Below are 6,146 nucleotides of genomic sequence, written 5' to 3' on the forward strand. Positions count from 1 at the left end.
ATTAAAGAATGAGAGTAAAAAAAAAGGTTCTTTTTTTTTCGTCCAATAAATTTCGCGAATTAAAAAAAAACAAAAAAAAATTGAGTTGACCTCAACATGAATTTAATGCTGGCAGTTTCCACTTTTGACTAACTTAGTAACTTATTTGATATCTACCAAATATCCTTTTTGTTTCAATTTCAAGAGGTTTTATACAGGTCCGAAGAGAGAAGAAAGACAAGATAGGAAAAAGACGGCCGTTCCGAAAACGAGTGAAGTTAACGGAGGTTACTAAACAGGGCCGCCTAAGAGCCCAACTGGGCCCCGGGGGTAACTCCCATCAGGGCCGCATTTGGGGGTTGGGCGAGAAAGCACCCCCCATGGTTCATTTTTATTTTACTGTAGGTCAGACTCTGAAAATTTGGAGCACCTCTGCAATAGAGGATGTAACTCATAAACTTATCTGGATATTTCCTACAAAATGTCGATTATTTCGTCAATAATGCAACAGTCATAAACACAGATCAAGTTTCAAGTTATTTTTAAACAAAAAATACTGTTGTATAATAGTACACATAGCAAACAGTCTGGTTAAACTAGATCTAGCTGTGTGGTTAACCAATAATCCAATGCTTCAACCAAAACCGTGCTACACTTCTATCTACTACTTATCAATGTTTCATCTATGTATCTATATTGATTGATAAATAGACAGTTAGGTACATTGGTAAGTACTGAAGATATTTTACACCAATTGTTTATTCTATCTAGTTAAATTAAACTAATGTTGCTGATGTTAGGGGGTACGGTTAGTCCAGTAGTAATGCGCTAGCTTCCTATGCAGAAGGTCCCGGGTTCTATACAAACGATCGGTCCTTTGAAGCACCGTAACTAATGAACGGTTTATCAGCTTTTGATGAAATCCCACAAACACGTTGAACGTCTCAGTGGTGGGCATTAGATTTGGTTATAAGGGAACTGTAGTGGTTTATGGGGACCCAGTAGCCTGTAGCCGTCGTTTTTCTAAGCGAGTTCTACAGTTCACTGAACACTGAACCACTATTAACTCTGACCTTAATGTCTCTCTGACCTCAATGTCTACAGCTTTTGAGTTTTATAACGCGTGCGTACCCTGCATCAGACGCATCAGTTCTTATCGCCGCCTTGTAGGTGCTAGGACCCGCCCGGCGCGAACTTTACCCTAAACAGATAAGGTCCGTTCTCGGAACGGTTCGCTTTCTCCTACTCCATCCTCCTTTTTTTCTCTCTCAATTTTGAGACTGCAAGACCTCCGTTGGTACAGTTCCTTCTACCAATCCGTCTCTGGTAAATGCAGATTCAAGGTCACTATTAAAAGCTTTTGGAAGATCAAACAATGGCGCCAAAATGACCTCACTTGGACACCTTGATGTGTCCATTCCTTGTTACAACAGTGCCACAATGATGTCTAACGGGCACATGGCCCGTAGGTGCCAAAATGACCTCACATGGACACGTGATCTGCCCATTCCTTGTTACAACAGTGCCACAATGATGTCACACGGGCACATGGCCCGTAGATATATCATCAAAGACATTAATATATAGTCCCCTCTTCCCCTCCCTCGATAAATCGCACAATGTCACTCACATCCTCGTTGTCACAGTGTCACACATTATTGCTGACAGAGTACAGGCAAAGAAATTGTTTGCATTATCACTTTTTTGATTCAAAGAACAAATTGGCGTTCTTTCTTCATTACAGAGGTAGAACAAGTTCAATAATTTCAACACCTTTTCTGTGTAAGTATTCATTTAGAACTAGTTTTTTTCCGCGTTCAATTAAAATTCAATTTCAAACTCCGTAACTTTCAATACGATGATAAACTGATGTTTCATTTTAAGTTTTAGCTAAATTAATTTCACCTGTGATTTTTTTCTCGATAATCAAAACAATCGGAGTAAGTGGTTCTTGATTTTTGTTGTGTAGAGTTTCCAAAACCTGTTTACTCATTTGTTACTTTTTTACCTGGTTGACTCTAATACTTTGTGACAATTGAATGGCTTTTGGCCTTTGGCTGAATGCCTTTGGATATTAAAAGTATATATATTTAGGAAAAGGATAGCTTTAATTCACAAAAGAAACAATCTATAACAAGCAACATATTAGCACCTAAATCAATGAAATGTATTGCCTTATTGCCCACCAAATAATACCTAAATATCTGAATAATGCTGATGAAAATCGATAGCTATATATGTAACGTTGCATTATATCAAATGGCGGTATCGACTATTATGGCGTAATAAAATTACCATGGGTGATTTCTCCAAATATACCGTCTCTATGGCTATAATAGTTATTGAAGTACGGTTGAAGAGGTGATAGCTACGGTAAATTAGATAGTATTATGACCTATACTTCGTACTTTATTTATATCATATTCTTTTATCTCCTTATACTTATAGAACTTGTACGGCTAGCCACTCACCATCTTTACCTGATACCTGATGAGCACACACACTATCAAATCAAATACCAAATCATCAAATCCCAAATAAATCAAATACCAAATCAACATAGACCTGTCAGGTTTACCTGATACCTGATGAGCACACACACTATCAAATATACCTGACAGGTACGGCTGAAAGGGTCCGCCTGTCATGTCTACCTGATACCTGATGAGCACACTCACTGTAAGGTGGACCTGACAGGCGGACCTGATAGTGAGTGTCTGGCCTACGGTTGAAGAGTTAATGTGTATACTTTCCTTTTCAATATTTTTTATCAGTATGGTTCATACTAACAATACCAATAGGTTCAATATTTATCAATATGGTTCTGTTATATTGTCTAGTACCAATAGTTCCCATGTGATCAGTTTCTCTTCTAACAATGATGTTATTAAGATAGAATCTATTTTGTTTGCTTTTACTTTCACATCTCTCCAGATCTTATTGAGAATCGGACTGGTGCGTCTGTCTTGTTCGTTTAGACCAAATTGTTTTAGTGCCACCAGAAAGATGTTAGGTTTTGTGACCACCTGTTTTCAAGTGTAATAAATTGAATCGCCATTGATAAATTAAATCAGCAACAGCAATAAATTAACTTTTTGGTAAATTTACTTTTTCAAGGTTTTAATAAAAACCATTTTCGAAACATGAAAAATTGAATATTTTATTATTATTATTTGCTTTTTTTTTCTTTAACAACTAACTAACTGAACTGATAAACTAAAACTAACTACCTAACCTAACTAACTAACTAACAAAATATATGTATATAAATATTTATACCTATCCACTATTTTCTTTTTCGATTAACCCAAAACCCTTTCAACAGTTTCAACTTTCAACTGCTTGGAAGCATTTATCTCGCCTTTTTCGTTGGTATTTCAACTCAGTTCTCCTCATGGGTCTGAGTGCAGCACATGTACCCGTATTCCAAGACTCGCACTTCGTGCTCGGGAGGGGGGCTTCGCCCCCCTCCACCCCCCGGGGGCTTCGCGTGTTCGCTACGCGGGTGAATAGTCCCCTATTATGTCAATTTATTATTATTTTTATTTTTTTATGAGATGTTTTTTTATACTTTCCGTTCTATCACACAATGACGTAGGATTTTCTCCTTCCTTTCTTTCTTTTCCTTTGTTTCTGTCTCATCTCTCATAATTTCTGTACACAGCTGAGAAAGGAAACTTCCGGAAATAGTTTTAGTTTCTTTATTAGTTCTATTATTGAGAAAGACTGACTGGAGACTAACACATGGTATGAATAAGACCATTTCCAAATCAATATGGTTCTGTTATATTGTCTAGTACCAATAGTTCCCATGTGATTAGTTCCTCTTCTATTTTAACAATGATGTTATTAAGAATCTATTTTATCTATTTGCTTTTACTTTCACATCTCTCCAGATCTTATTGAGAATCGGACTGGTGCATCTGTCTTGTTCGTTTAGACCAAATTGTTTTAGTGCCACCAGAAAGATGTTAGGTTTTGTGACCACCTGTTTTTAAGTGTAATAAATTGAATCGCCATTGATAAATTAAATCAGCAATAAATTAACTTTTTGGTAAATTTACTTTTTCAAGGTTTTAATAAAAACCATTTTCGAAACATGAAAAATTGAATATTTTATTAAGCAACATATTAGCAGCTAAATCAATGCAATGTATTGCCTTATTGCCCATCAAATAATACCTAAATATCTGAATAATGCTGATGAAAATCGATAGCTATATATGTCACGTTGCATTATATCAAATGGCGGTATCGACTATTATGGCGTAATAAAATTACCATGGGTGATTTCTCCAAATATACCGTCTCTATGGTGACAGAGTTTCAGAGTTATGAATGGAAGTCTTTACTTCCTCAAAGGAATGGAACGGAAGACCTGCCCAAGTTCGGGAGTCTGTGCACATGCTCGAGTAAGATCGATAATCTTCGTGTGTTTCTCAGAGAGAAGTACAATGCGGGCTGTGGCACAGAATTTGTTTATGTTGTAACTTTCGTTCAGTGTTATCCTAGTCGTGTGTTGTTGCTCCGTAACTTTCAATACGATGATAAACTGATGTTTAATTTTAAGTTTTAGCTAAATTAATTTCACCTGTGATTTTTTTCTCGATAATCAAAACAATCGGAGTAAGTGGTTCTTGATTTTTGTTGAACTTTAAATCAATTAACTTGGGTTTCAAGATCGGGAAAGCATTCAGAGCGTAAAGATCTTGGTTGATTGTGAGCTACGTACTTCTTTATTGTACATTTCGATTTTTTCCATGTGAGAGGTAGTGAGGTGTTTACGAAACCATTACGAGGTTGTACGTCAATTTGTTTACGTTTACGTTAGGTTTACTTCTTTATTGTACATTTCGATTTTTTCCTTGTGAGAGGTAGTGAGGTGTTTACGAAACCATTACGAGGTTGTACGTCAATTTGTTTACGTTTACGTTAGGTTAGTGTTTTTGTGGAGTGTTTCCTAGGTCCTCGTCTAGAAGACTTGAATAGTCCTCTATTATGTCAGTTTATTATTATTTTTTTTTATGAGATGTTTTTTTTATACTTTCCGTTCTATCACACAATGACGTAGGATTTTCTCCTTCCTTTCTTTCTTTTCCTTTGTTTCTGTCTCATCTCTCAGGAAAGGAAACTTCCGGAAATAGTTTTAGTTTCTTCATTAGTTCTATTATTGAGAAAGACTGACTGGAGACTAACACATGGTATGAATAAGACCATTTCCAATCAATCATCTTACAGCTGGTATAAATACAACTCATAACAATTGACTATCAATTTCCGTTCACCACACAGACAGACAGGCACATCATGTAAATTCAGATGGTAACAGAGGCAAGTTCATTGCTACTTACTGATAAAGAGGTTTATTGCTGTAACTTAATATTCTAAATATACCGTAGTATAGGAGAATAAACAAATGATATAACTTTCAATAAAGGCATCCATATGTGCTAATCTCGTGCAGTTTAGTAGTGTTAATGTTAATCCAAAAATGATAATGATTAGTGATGCTTAGACAAAAACATCAAAAAATTGTATCCAGTAAAAGTATGAGAAAAGGTGATGAACCGAACAAATTTGAAGGTACCTTCTGAACTATCTACTGAAGAATTTGAAGACAGTACGAAGACCGATACCTTTCTTATTAAACACAGAGGACATAGAAATACGAGAGAGAATCAAGTACTGGCGAACCAGGGCCTGGACACAAGACAAAATCTGAAGAATTTCCTAAAATCCCTAAACCAGGAATTTGTCTCCATGAAGAATTTAAAGACAATGCCGACACCGATACCTTTCTTATCAAACACAGAGGGGATAGAATACGAGATACAAGACAATCAAGTACAGTCAAACCTGAAGACAATCGAGTTATAGTATTGACCGACCTTGCCTTGAGATAACTTGATAGTATTGGTGAAGTCAATCTCCTTTCCAAGCACTGCTCGGTATGGATATTCAACAGCGTGAAGTGAATGAACGGTGCTCGTGGCATAAATTTATTTATCAATACTATGAGGTACATCAATTATCTATCAATACGATGAGGCACATGCATAATATTGTTTGATATGCGTAAGCGTAAGTTGCCACTGACGCATGACGTTAGAAGCCGCGAGAGCCGTGGATCAAGACTACAATTGAGGCTCACAAAAACAACATGAAAG

This window comes from Diaphorina citri, unplaced genomic scaffold (assembly GCF_000475195.1).
Source record: "Diaphorina citri unplaced genomic scaffold, Diaci psyllid genome assembly version 1.1 scaffold40, whole genome shotgun sequence".
In the NCBI taxonomy this organism is placed as follows: domain Eukaryota; kingdom Metazoa; phylum Arthropoda; class Insecta; order Hemiptera; family Psyllidae; genus Diaphorina; species Diaphorina citri.